This window comes from Etheostoma spectabile, chromosome 5 (assembly GCF_008692095.1).
Source record: "Etheostoma spectabile isolate EspeVRDwgs_2016 chromosome 5, UIUC_Espe_1.0, whole genome shotgun sequence".
In the NCBI taxonomy this organism is placed as follows: domain Eukaryota; kingdom Metazoa; phylum Chordata; class Actinopteri; order Perciformes; family Percidae; genus Etheostoma; species Etheostoma spectabile.
In genome coordinates, this window is record NC_045737.1 from 31,417,111 (window position 1) to 31,430,480 (window position 13,370).

Here is a 13,370-nt window from a genome sequence, read left to right on the forward strand (position 1 = left end):
ACCACTAAGGTCTATATAAAAGAGACTTCATATACAGCATTAGGGGACCACTAAGGTCTTATAAAGAGACTTCAAATACAGTATTAGGGGACCACTAAGGTCTATATAAAGAGACTTCAGATACAGTATTAGGGGACCACTAAGGTCTATATAAAAGAGACTTCAGATACAGTATTAGGGACCACTAAGGTCTATATAAAAGAGACTTCAGATACAGAATTAGGGACCACTAAGGTCTACAGTACAGGCCAAAAGTTTGGACACACCTTTTAATTTAATCGTTTTTTTTTTTTTTCATGACTGTTTACATTGTAGATTCTCACTGAAGGCATCAAAACTATGAATGAACACATGTGGGATTATGTACTTAACAAGAAACTGGTAAATAACCGAAAACATGTCTTATATTCTGGTTTCTTCTTTTGATCACTTGAACTTGTTTGGGTGCTATGCAAACGAATGATGAGGGTCAAGAGTGGACAACAAAGATTGGACTTTTTAAAGAAGATTTGGTGTTTTAAAGTAGATTAAAAATTAGTTGTTATAAATCATTTATCAAGTAGGCTAGACCAGCACATACATCACTTTTTGCACAGATAACATAATGTGACAGTGTTCCAATTAGTGTCGTACCTTTCTTTCATCTCCTAAACACACAACTCTCTCTGTTGTGCATCAACATGTCCAGTCCATTTTTAATGTCATATTCTTTTTGCGTGTGATGATTGAAAGCTGAGGTTTCTGCCAGAACTGCGTGTGACGGCAGTTTGTCTGATATGTTTTCCAGATCAAGATGGAACAGAATGCAGGACCTCCCACATTTTGAAATTAACCTGTTTTGACTCACGATACCTGTGGGCCATGTCAGAAAAAAATGGAAATTTGTGGTAAATCTGATGCATCTCGGGTTTCCTTTGCACATGATCACTTGGTAGTAGTATAATAATGAATTAGAACAGATAATGTGTAGACCACATTGATTAAATGTAGTAGTAGTGACAATTTTGGAGCCCTGAATAACACATTTTTGCATGGCTAAATTACTGTAAAGCTCTGCTTGACTTCCTAGTTATTTACAGTTGAGATCACCTTTAATAACTTCTGCAAATTGTGGAGTAACTTATCAGTCATTTTGAAATGAAAAAATGGAGAAAATACAGTAAAGCAGCTACCGCAGTTATGCAGCTGCCACATTATTTAAATTTCTTGGTTTTGAGTTAAATATCAACTAACTATAACAACTGTGGAATTGCTATATTGAAATTTGCTATACACATCATGACCCCCCCCCCTTCAGGAGAAATTGTAACAACTTAAATGATGCCTTCATTTTCTGATTGAGCACTACCATCATGCATGACTGCAAACTCTTGTTAATGGAAATATGCATTACATTACAGTATGTTACATACATTGCATTACATTAATTAACATTACATTACATTACATTAATTAACTTATGTTTTTCCCACACCATTAGGCATGTGTCTTATCCACTGCGCCACCCCCACTACCCACTGTGGTCTCTCTGTCAAAAAATCATCTTAGTGACAAAAAGGCAGTAAATTTAATAATCCTAAACCAACGTAATCAAACCAGATAACAGTGGCTTCTTTTAAAGACCAAAACAAATCCTCCAGATTTAATTTATGGGAAAAAAATCCCATTAGAGAGTGTGACACCTATGTCGATCTGGCTTTATATGGGATCAGGTATTTATTGTTGCGTGCTCAAAAACGAAATGCAAAGCAAACATCCCAAAGACACTGCATGTGTTGGTTTTAACTCATCAGCAACTTTACTAAACACATAGTCAATCTGTCATTGGTACTACCAGAAAAATTCCCCCTATAATTAAATTGTCTGGTTTGCACGCTCAGGTGAATTGCACAACATGCGACAAATATTTGCAAACCGCACATGAGCACACGGTGAATGAATAAATGAAAGTTAACGTTGAAGCTTCTAGGTCAACAGAGTATCTTGTGATCAGAGCCGTATCTGTCAACATGATTCGTGTTTTTAAATTAAGCATTTATTTACTGATGCCTACAATCTTCGTATTTGAAGACAATGCTGCCAAAAGTCAGATTTTAAATTCGCCCTCATCTGGAAATTTTGTTTTTTTAGCTCTCTGCAGGGAGGTCACAGGTCAAGGCCGTCTACAGAGAAAGAGTCTGGCTCGTGGACACTTGAGCAGGGCACATGTTTGCCAAATTAGGTCCTTGAACTCAGGTCCTTGTTGTTAATTGTCCCCAATTAACATTATTCCAAACTGCTGCCTATACATTATTTCAGAGCACTAATCACACATACTTAAACTGGCTCAAAACTATAAATACACAACTTAATATAAGTATATCTTCCTTTACTTTAACTGTGATGTTTGACAACGCTGTTCTTTGACCTTTGAACTTTTAAACTATACCCTATCTTTCGTGATTCTGGGCGTGGCATTTTGCTGAGCTTTCATTTAGTTAGCATCATTAAAAAAAAAAGATCTTGTTAAAAACAGTCGTTATTGAACGTGTCGGAGCCTGTCTGAGGGGAGCAAACCTGCACCACACACTCATCCAGATTCCAGCACTAGCAGTTAGAACAAAGAGTCTGGTTCAAAATGAAAGTAACATTTGTTTTCATAAAGACCGTAAACCTGTTGTGGGTTAATTACCTTATCATCAATGTTTCATAACCTTGTATTTCGCAACAACTTGCAAAGATGCTGAATGACTCAAGCACTGTGTTCACACACTTGACTCTGTGTGTGCGCGTGTGCGCGTTTGTGTGTGCGCGTGTGTGTGTTCAGTGTATTTAAAGAGCAAACTATTTCCTCTGCTCATTTGCTCATCATGGATATGAAAGTTACGTTTGTGATTGTCTGTCTGTGTACTGTGGCCATCACCTCTACTGAAGGTAAGGACCCCACTTTCATGACAAATACTCATAAATACTCATAACATTAAAAAAAATTTAAAACCAAGAAAAGCTAGTATTGAATCAGTTTTTATCTGAGTACAGGTGTGTGGGAACTATTCCTCTCAGTATGTTGCAAATGTAATAAAAATGTGGCTGTAAACACTTATTGAATTTCTGTTCATATCAACCTAGAAAGTCTAAATAAGCATGTGCATGTGTTAAGCAGAGGATGTAAATCACGTTGTTATTACAGCTGTTTTAGTTTTACAACCTAAAACTTTAGATTTTTTTTGGAATTTTATTGAGAATTCCAAAACCCAACCAAACCCAAGTCTCAAATATTATATTGTGCTCTGGAGAAAAATCTTGTACAAAACCTAAATCGTAATAAGAGATTTGCAGATTTAAGTTGACTGCACTGTGTTGATAGCACAGAGACACACTTCATCAGTCTATAACAAATACATTTAGTTTCCAACCTATTAATTATTGATCTTAATCCCATATTGCAGGTGGCATCCCAAAATGCTGCATCAAAACAAGAAAGGACATTCCCATGCAAGTGCTGCAGAAGGTTTATAGAGTGAGCATACAGCGAAGCACCGGCGCTTGTGACATCCATGCATTGATGTAAGCAGTGAAGATTATTGTAGATATCCAATGCTATGCTTCATTTTCTTACTAGCTTATTATCTACAACTGAAATGTATTTTTCTTTGCTTGTGGGTCCACAGACTGTATGTAAAGGGGATGAGGAAGCCCATATGTGCTGATCCTAAAGTGAAGAGAACATTGACAGACCTGCCGCGGATAATCAAACGGAGCCAGCTGAAAGCAGCTTACTAAGATGGAGAAAGACAAATTTCACAAAATTTGTCTGTGTGTTGTGTTTTCACAGTTGGTGTTTCAAGAGCTTGCGTCAGTCCTTATGTTTTTTTCTTTTTATTCATGAATAGTATTTCCATTTTACTTCTACCCCACAAGATTTTAGAGGGGACTTTTGTGCCATTCACTCCAAATGTACTACTTTTTCAGGTTAAGATTTTACATACAAAAGATATGATCATTTTATAAAATTGGATGCATTGTTATAGATCAAACTACCCAACAGTAAGCTAAATAAAGTGTTTCAAATCAGCTCCACTTTTACTGTGTGCAACACTAAAGCCTGGCTTACATGTCGACGAATCACTAATAATGATCCAATAACAACATGGAATGGGGACGTTCTGCATTGTTAGTACTTTTACTTTTAATCCTTTAAGTATATTTTGTTGGTGATACTTTTGTACTTCTACTAATGTAAAAGTTTAAACACTTATAAGGGAGCATTTTTTTATAGTGTGGTAAATATTGTTGCATTTATCCAGTCATTGTGAACAAAAACAAAAAGAAATCTCTGTAAAATGTGATATGATACATTCTATTTTTCTTTGTGATTTGTGCCTGTTTGTGTGATTGTCTAGCAATAGTCAAACTAGGAAGATAGACATGTTTGGCTGCTTTTTTTGCAAGTAATATTCAGTAATTTCAGAGAGATGCAGGTCAAAGTGTGTTGATTGTATTCTGGCTATATCAGGATACGCAGTCAAACCACCAACCAGAGGGAGGGGGACAACTGCCAATCACTGAAGTTATGGTTATGAACTATGATCTGGGCTACCACTCGCCATCAGAGGACACGTGTGAATATTATGTTAATATTGAATAAAATGTGGTTGGTAATACGTACATTTCCGCATTTGTTCTTTGTCATGACAAATTTTTTTACAAGCGCTAGAAGACAAATGAGAGCAAGAGACTTCGGCCCTCAAAGATTACAGATAGAACTTTTTATTCCTGAGGGCTCTATAAATACTGTAATTTACCCTTGGAAATGGAACTCCAGGTCATTATAGAAATGAAAGTAACTTGGACTTAAACGTTCCGTGTTTGGTCTTGTCCTCTGATGATCAAAACTCTGACCCGCTTCCCCTTCTGTCATGACTAATCCCATAAAAACAAGCTGCTTCACACAGAGAAGACTGTAATCCCTTCTAGAAAGCTTCAATAAGCTCATTTATTATTATTTTTTTTTTTATAGGTTTCATTCCAAAGTGAGTGATCCTCTTAACCCTTGTGTTGTCCTCGGGTCAAATTGACCCGTTTCAAAGTGTTTTATATCAGAAATATGGATTTCTTTCAACCAAATTGCCCAAAAATAACATGGATGATTCCATATAACATTCTTCAGGTGAAATTAATGATTAGTTTCAATGATTTTTGGGGTGTTTTATTTAATCTTATAGCATTTGAATTCTTTTTTTCTAATGATTTCAAAACAGTATCCGGACTAAACTTTGACATATGCCCATCTGTGATCCACTCAACATCCTCTGATCTTAACTATTAGTCAAAATAATTTACAATTTCTGCCTTTTTTAACTAAAAACATATGTATAATTTGATACAAATGAGGTTTGTTGACCATGAATTTCCAAGAATAAGTGTAAAACCTATTATTAAACCAGCTCAGGTTTTTAAAAAAAGCGGCAAAAGCATGGAAAAAGTGACAAATAAATCAGAAAAAATGACAATAACATTGGAAAAGCACAAAAAAATATTCATAACATTTTCAATTTTGACCTGGAATTACACGTTCATGGTTAACAGGAAGACAACACAAGGGTTAAAAACAGATACTTACAGTACGTGTACTCCAGTTGCAGTTGCTGTACTTTTTTGTATGTCTTTTTAAATAGGGTCATTTTTCTTTCATTTTTTTATACTTAAATCCATTTTAGATTACATTACTTTTTTTTAATCAAGTATAAAAATATACTGGGTGTTTGTTTTTTTTTTTACTAAATATGTCTAACAGTGTTGTGTGGATGGAATCATTAATACCTTGTGAATACTATGGTGTTAACATGTGTAAACAGTGTTTTCTTTTTTAATTAAACTAAATGATAGTGTTGATGAACCATTTTTTCATTCATTCATTAACGATCAAAATGGGTTGATGTAAATCCCTTTTGCATGCCATACTATTACCACGGACATACAGTACATTGAGTTATTTTGGAATTAGGTGACATCTTATCAAAATCGGAAAGTGGCAATGTGAACGTCAGGTGAAATATGTACTGATGACATGACAAAATAAACCACAGGTGACAGTAATCCACCAACATTGAGTTATTAATCACACTAAGTCCTCAGGTTGTCATGATGATTCTGAATACAATCATCCCTTACAAGTGGCAGAAAATTACCTCCAGGTAATTCCAGTAGACCTAATCTCCCTTTTGAGTCACAAAGGCTTTGAAAAGGAGCAGTAAATCTTTCTCTACTCAAACGCAGGTTCCTCCAAAAACTCTTATGTGCTGATGGTGTTGGTTCACTGAACATCTGACGTGGTGTACACAGTCAAACACAGGATTTCGTTGAAAAGGTTTTCACATGGTTGCGGGTGAATAATGGAAGGTGGGTGACTGGATATTTGGATGATTTTGTCCAAACAAATAAATATATCAAGAAAATGTCACATGTCAAAATAGCCTGGAACAATCAATCATAACAAAGTAAGTTGGATTCAGCTGATTTACATCAGTAATGCATCCCATTGTCTGCACTGCATCCACAATCTGTACTTGGGTTTTCTCTCAACTTTAAATAGGAGTTCACTCTGCAATCTAACATACATCAAACACTATACATTACACTGTATGATTGACAGGTCATGAATGAGAAAGGTCAGGTGGAAAGTTGATATTTAACCGACATCTTACACCATTTTACCAGAGAACTCTTATTTCTTACAACACCGGTGTACGTTTAATTTTCTTTATTAGAAATCTGAAGTCAAATACAAATGGTTTACAAGTCAACCGTGGCTTCATGGCTGTCTTGTGTCTGTCTGTGTGTGTGTCTGCTTGTGTGTGTCGGTTTCTGTGTGTGTTGTTTGTGAGCTGCGGACGTCGCACACAGCTTTTGCTGCTGTGTTGTTGTTGTTGTTGTTTCCCTTCTTCCCATTGTTCCTCTCTGTGTTTTTTCATTTTTTATTGGTCCTGAGACACATTCTCATGTCTCAGCATTATTGTTTGTAATTTTGAAACAAAAAATACATTTGGTCACAATAAATGGAATCAGCAACAGAGTAATAAAAGATATTAAGAAAAAAACCATAACGTGTCAGCGGGGGTCACAGAGCAAAATATACCGTAACACATATAACAATGCAATGATAACATTGTGCAGACAGCTTAATAGGAAATAGGCTCCGGGCACTGATTCATCAGTACTTAATCTGTCAGCAAAGTTTGGCAATGACTCATCTCGCCTCAAAGCCCAATGTGTTGAAAAGATGATCAAAAAAGGATTTTTTTTTTATTGATCAAACAAAAAGCAAATTATCATCTACCGTAAAAGACAAAAAAAAGAGAGCTCGAGACCATAATAGAGCAGATATGCATAAACAATCATACTGCAGAATGTAAAGCTGAAGGGGAAAGTAGTGCTCGTGGTTATCTGGCACTCTGCCAAATAAATATGTTTTCTTTTACATTGTGAAGCCTTCACAACACAAGTCTGATGCCATAGCACGCTCTAGTGGAGACACTGATGACAAGGTGTTGTGCAATAGGCCTGCTGCACAATGCCAGCCAGTGATTGGTACTGAGATGTTATTTTAGACTCCTAACCTGCAGATTCATCAGCTTTACACTATGGAAAAAAACAGTCACAACATGGGGACAACATGGGGACAACATGAGGACAACATGAGGACACTATGAGGGTTAATAACAAGTCAGCTACATTAGCAGAAGCAATATTTTAGCATTTATTGGTTTTAATTCAACCTTGACTAACAAGTCAGATAGCGTTAAATCTGACTTGTTAGTTGTGTTAACTTGTTAGTTGTGTTAACTTGTTAGTTGTGCAGTCACAACTATCAAACAATCCCATGCCCCTGGAAAGTAGCGTCACACTTGGCACGCAGCACTTCCTCCGTACGGAGTTTCACTCAGGAACCTGGTCATCCCGCTTGCTTTGCTAAATGTTATCCTCACTATCAGATAACTCGTTGCAGCAGTTGACTCTATGAATAACCAATAAAAGATTCAGTATCAGCAGCACATATTAGTAAAGTGACCATTTAAAATAAAATGGTTGTATCAACAAATGTTACATCTTAGTAGCTAGGACTTTTTTCCCAAACAGTATAGTATAACTGTGGTCAGACCGTTGACCCCAGTGAACTACATTCAGATGAAGCAGTCTGTCTTCCAAACAGCAGATTATGGGTGCAGCATTTTCCTCCTCGTCTACTGTAGCGTGATGATGATGTTTAGTGTAATGTTCAACAGCTTGTGAGTTTATGCTTTTTCTGCATTATGACGGAGGGCATGGCTGCCGTGACTGGCAGTTTCAGTTCCTCGAGAGAGAGCTAGAGGATGGAGGACGTAGGCTGTTGAATGCTCTGGTGACTATCATAGTCAACTTGTATTTTTGTGTAATTCAACCATTTTTGACTCTCATGTATTTATTTTTTTTAAGTAGTTTTTTTTCCTTTTTCTCTGTAACTTGGGCTTTGTTAATTGGTAGTTTTGCCTGTGAGCCTTAAAGGAGAATTCCAGCCAATTTTTATGTTAATCTAGATCGCTATAAATATGTGAGTACTTTTGATTGAAAAAAAAAAAAAAAACTGAATCGGTGCAGGCAACACGGAGCAGCTGCAGCTACATGTACAAGTTTCCATTGAGCTAAAACAGCAGTTAACAGGGCAAGTTTTAGAGTGACTTTGTGCCTCTTAACAGACACACAATGCAATCAATATGCACACGGAACTGCTGCTTTATGATTTTCACAAAAGCCGGGCTGAACACAATTATCACTAGCAGCTAACAGCTAGCAGCTAGCAGCTAAGTGCTAGCAGCTAGCAGCTAACCAGGCAATCCACCCACCAGCAAGATCTAAACAAGGTAGGGGAATTACAACAATGTCTGAGTTGAAAACGCATCATGATGTTACGTATGGGCCCTTTTCATATTGTACAGACATATTAATTGCATTGTGTGTTTAAGAGGCACAAAGACAATCTAAAACTTGCCCTGTTAACTGCTGTTTTAGTTGATTAATATCTCAACGGAATTGGTACTAAATAAAGTACCTGTTAGCAGATACCTGGGACTTTTTTATCATAATGGAAAACCAAAAAAGGCGAGTAGAGTCGAGGAGGAAAAACACCACATGAGTACGAGTATCTTTCCAGAAAATGACTCTGGTGACTCTATTTGAGTACACTGGTACTATTATATATATATATATATATATATATATATATATACATATATACTATATATAACTCACAGCTCACTTTGGCTAAACTCAACTAGCAACGGCCTCTGAAACGACCGTCACCTCACGGTGCGCTGCACCCGGCTCACAGTCATCTTATGTCGGCTTAATTTAACTGCAAAGACCGCTGGTCTTAAGTCTTTTGTAGGATATTATCTTTGTAGGATATTACACAGATTGTTGTGCATTAGTTTCCGTTCATGAGAATGCATTTCTACTGAGATTGTTGATTTTAAACGTAAATTTTTTGTTACATTTAAAAACTGTCTTTTGAATATCGGGACATAAAGGGAAAGGAAATGTACTGACTTCTGATTATGGTTTTGTCTTGAGAATGTATTTAAGACAAGTTTAGGGTTTTTTTACTGAAATATAGCCAGTTTTTATCACAAACATGTGACACCAAATGTTAAATGTTAAATGTTAAATGTGCTATTTGTACTCTTTGATATGTCAGATTAAAATAAAGAATATACCAAAAGTCTTTTGTCTGTGTGCAATTATTTAACGAGCATTTGACTGATGGAGGATCATAACCCAGGATCCAGGGTAGGGATGAAACAATACACTCAACTCACAATTCAATACAATTTTCTCCAAATATTTTCAACAACTGAAAATACTCCTTTATTTCTACAAACAAAACAACAGACTTAACACTTATCAAAAGTGCAACAGAAATTGTATTGTATCTTAAATAATAATAAATAAATTAATAAGATTTCTGAAACAAATTCCACATCAAATAACTAAACAAATCTCTTCATAGAAATCAACTAAGAGACATAGTGATGTCAGAAGTCTATCAAGTGAACTCTAAAGATTACGCCGTGAGACGTGAGTCAGTCATTTTTACACATTTATGTCCAATTTTAAACCGATTCAGGATGCATCATTACATCCCTACCTCCAAACACATATAATAGAACATTTACCTTTTAAAAAGGTACATTACATAATAGGTCTCCCATACCCTATTTTTATTACTGCTTGCTACTGCTTTGCATGAACGTGTCCTTATATTAACTCAAACTACTGTTGATGTGTAATCTCTGCTAGGGTCCTAATGCTTTCTGCAGCCACGCATGACATACAAAAAAAAAAGCTTATATTTCTGATCTAGGTGTATGGATAATGTCTCTTTGATTACTATGTATATTAAGGTTTTTTTTTGTTGCTTCTTCCTGCCATGGTCTAAAATCATCTGGCCTAAGGACTATGGTTGAAAATTAGCCGACTGGTTAACACTGGTACATTTACAGAAATGTTGATTAATGTGTGTTGTCCTTTATGAATAAAAAATGCAAATGGAATGTGTCATATCCACTGCGCCATCACCACCACCACCACCTTAAGTAGCTGAGTAAAAGTTTTAAAAATGATGAATGAACGAAACCTCTATTGCCCCGAGGGGATTTTGTTTTGCACTCAAGTTAGCCACATTAAGCACATACTGCAGTAAAACAGTAAATAACCATAGACAAAAAAAAACGATAGAAACCACACCAACATCTGACAGCACCTCAAAAGTGTACTGAAGCCCAATAGTAGAGTAAAGATACTTGTTAAATTTGTACAAGTACGTTAAACATTACAAAAAAATGGTAGTTGACAAGTAGAATTGGTAGTTTTTTGTGGGTTAATATAGTACTTATACCCTACCTATAACTTAATACCATCATCATCATCATGATCTGCAATTAAGACGATGAGTAAAAAAAGACTTTGCAGAGATTAATAATAGACACTGAATAAAGCAGTTTTGTGTAAACAGATATTTATTTTAAATGATGGACACTCGTTTCTCTTTACTTAGCTGATTGGTTCTTGCCATAATATGAATTCTAACAGTTGTCCAATAGGGCGGTCGGCTGGGCATCAACCTGACTTCTGCACAACCCAACTGATGGTCCCAACCCCATTAATAAGGCAAGAAATTCCACTAATTAACCCTGACAAGGCACCTGGGAAGTGAAAACCATTTCAGGTGACCACCTCATGGAGCTCATTGAGAGAACGCCAAGGGTTTGACCAAGGGCTATCAAGAAAGCAAAGGGCGGCCACTTTGAAGAAACTAGAATATAAGACATGTTTTCAGTTATTTCACACTTTTTTGTTAAGGACATAATTCCACATGTGTTCATTCGTAGTTTTGATGCCTTTAGTGATAATCTACAATGTAAATAGTCATGAAAATAAAACTGAATGAGAAGGTGGTTCCAAACTTTTGGCCTGTACTGTATGCGTGTGTGTGTAATTAATTGATGTTGTGTGTTGTGCTCCCTCGTTTGTATATATATATATGTGTGTGTGTGTGTGTGTGTGTGTGTGTGTGGCAAGATTTGAAATTGTGTTGTCTGTTATCTATCTATCTAACAGACAATACAATTTCAAATCATGCCACGATTATACCAACAACAAAAAGAAGACTCAGGTATTTGTATCCCAGATCACACAGGGGCAAATAGCTCAGTCAAGAGATTTGATTTACCGCCTGATGCATACCCTTTTGCATCACCTTCAACTTGCTTTTGAAAACATTTCAAGAGACCAGCTCCACTAGACCAAGATCAGTGTGCAGCAGCAAATTCCAAGTGCCAGGATACATAGAAGCCTTTATTTAACATTTCAAGATGGACGTTTGAAGACATATACATACAGTAACAGTAATCTTGCGAATATGTCCAAGAGTGGAGACAGGAGCCTCCAGCATATATCAGTTGGATAAATGTACATAGATAAAGATTTTCCTTTTGCTGTAAAAGAAGTTCCTTATATGTTTATTGGTACACTTATGACTTTTAATATTTATTCCATCAACAAAGAAGGTCGGATCCAATTCTTGACTCTCAGAGTGATTAACAGTTAAAGAAGACTTTTTTCTTTTTTTTATGTCATCTTTATTGCAAAAACAAGAAACAGAACACCAATGACATGTAAAAGTATATAATACAAACATATTAAACATAATACGATACAATTTTGCCAGGGGAGGCTTAAAGGCCGTTACAAAGATAAGGAGGACCACGTGCTGACAGTTTTAACTGCCTTCTTGTTATTGGAGCCCGACATCAGATTTATATAAAGTACAACTTCATGGAAAAAAAAGTATAAAATTAGGTTTTTTAGAGCTGAATTTACATTTGTGAATGTGAAACTTTGCCAAAAGGATTAATACACTTATAAAAAAAATATCTTTTCTTTACTTTGAATTTCATAAACAGTTAAAGAAGACTTTTTTTTTTTCAATTCAAATTTTATTGAAGAATATGGACATACGGTAGAAAGAACATCTTCTGTAAAAGTCGACGTTCTAAAAGAGCCCGGGGGTTACTAAAAAGAAAGAAAAAACAAAATAAGCAAAACAATTCACACAAATGTTTTGTAAAGCTTACAGAGGTCATATGATCTAACAGCTTTTTTGTTTGTACAGGTAGAAATGGAAGCAATGTCTTGTTTAATATTGGCATCCAGCTGGAAAAAGCTTGGCTTCTTTTTCAAAAACTTCGATTTATAAAATAAAAACATTTGGTTAAAATAATAATTAGATTTATCGTGTAAGACTCAGAATAAAGCTTTCTATTATGTTGAGTGAATCCAAACAATACAGTTTCACAATGTAATGTAAAATGAGGGTAAATATGAACAGCAATAAAATGGGATAATCTGCTCCATAGTTTCTTGGTATATTGGCAAGACCAAAATAAATGAACCAGTGTTTTCATTTAGCTCTCCACAAAAAGTACAGCTGATCTTAATGTCTGTTTTCATTTTCTACAGACAATGGTTAGTTGGGTAGAATCTGTGGAACAGTTAACCCTCATGTTGTCCTCGGGTCAAATTGACCCGTTGTCCTATATCAATGCTCTTTTTAATTCCCCAAAATAACATGATTGATTCCACACAACGCTCTTTGCCAAGTACAAATCTCTACTTTCATTCATTTTGGGGCGTCTTATTCAATTTTATAGCATTTGAAAAAGCAGTATGACATATAAGTAGTAGGCCTATTGACTAAAGTTGACATATTCCTGTCTGTGATTGTCTATCAACATCCATTCCTTTAATTTTAGTCTAAATAATTCCTAATTTCTCCTTTTCTAACTCAAACATTA

The 13,370-nt window shown here is 35.7% G+C and overlaps 1 long non-coding RNA gene across 1 annotated transcript in view; it reads right to left on the reverse strand.

Moving 5' to 3' along the window:
- Positions 1–6,855: 6,855 nt before the first annotated feature.
- LOC116690116 (uncharacterized) overlaps positions 6,856–13,370 on the reverse strand; it is an 11,250-nt gene continuing 4,735 nt past the window's right edge. Inside the window, exon 3 of the long non-coding RNA XR_004332172.1 lies at positions 6,856–6,866. This is a non-coding gene — a long non-coding RNA (uncharacterized LOC116690116). The remainder of the gene's footprint in view (positions 6,867–13,370) is intronic.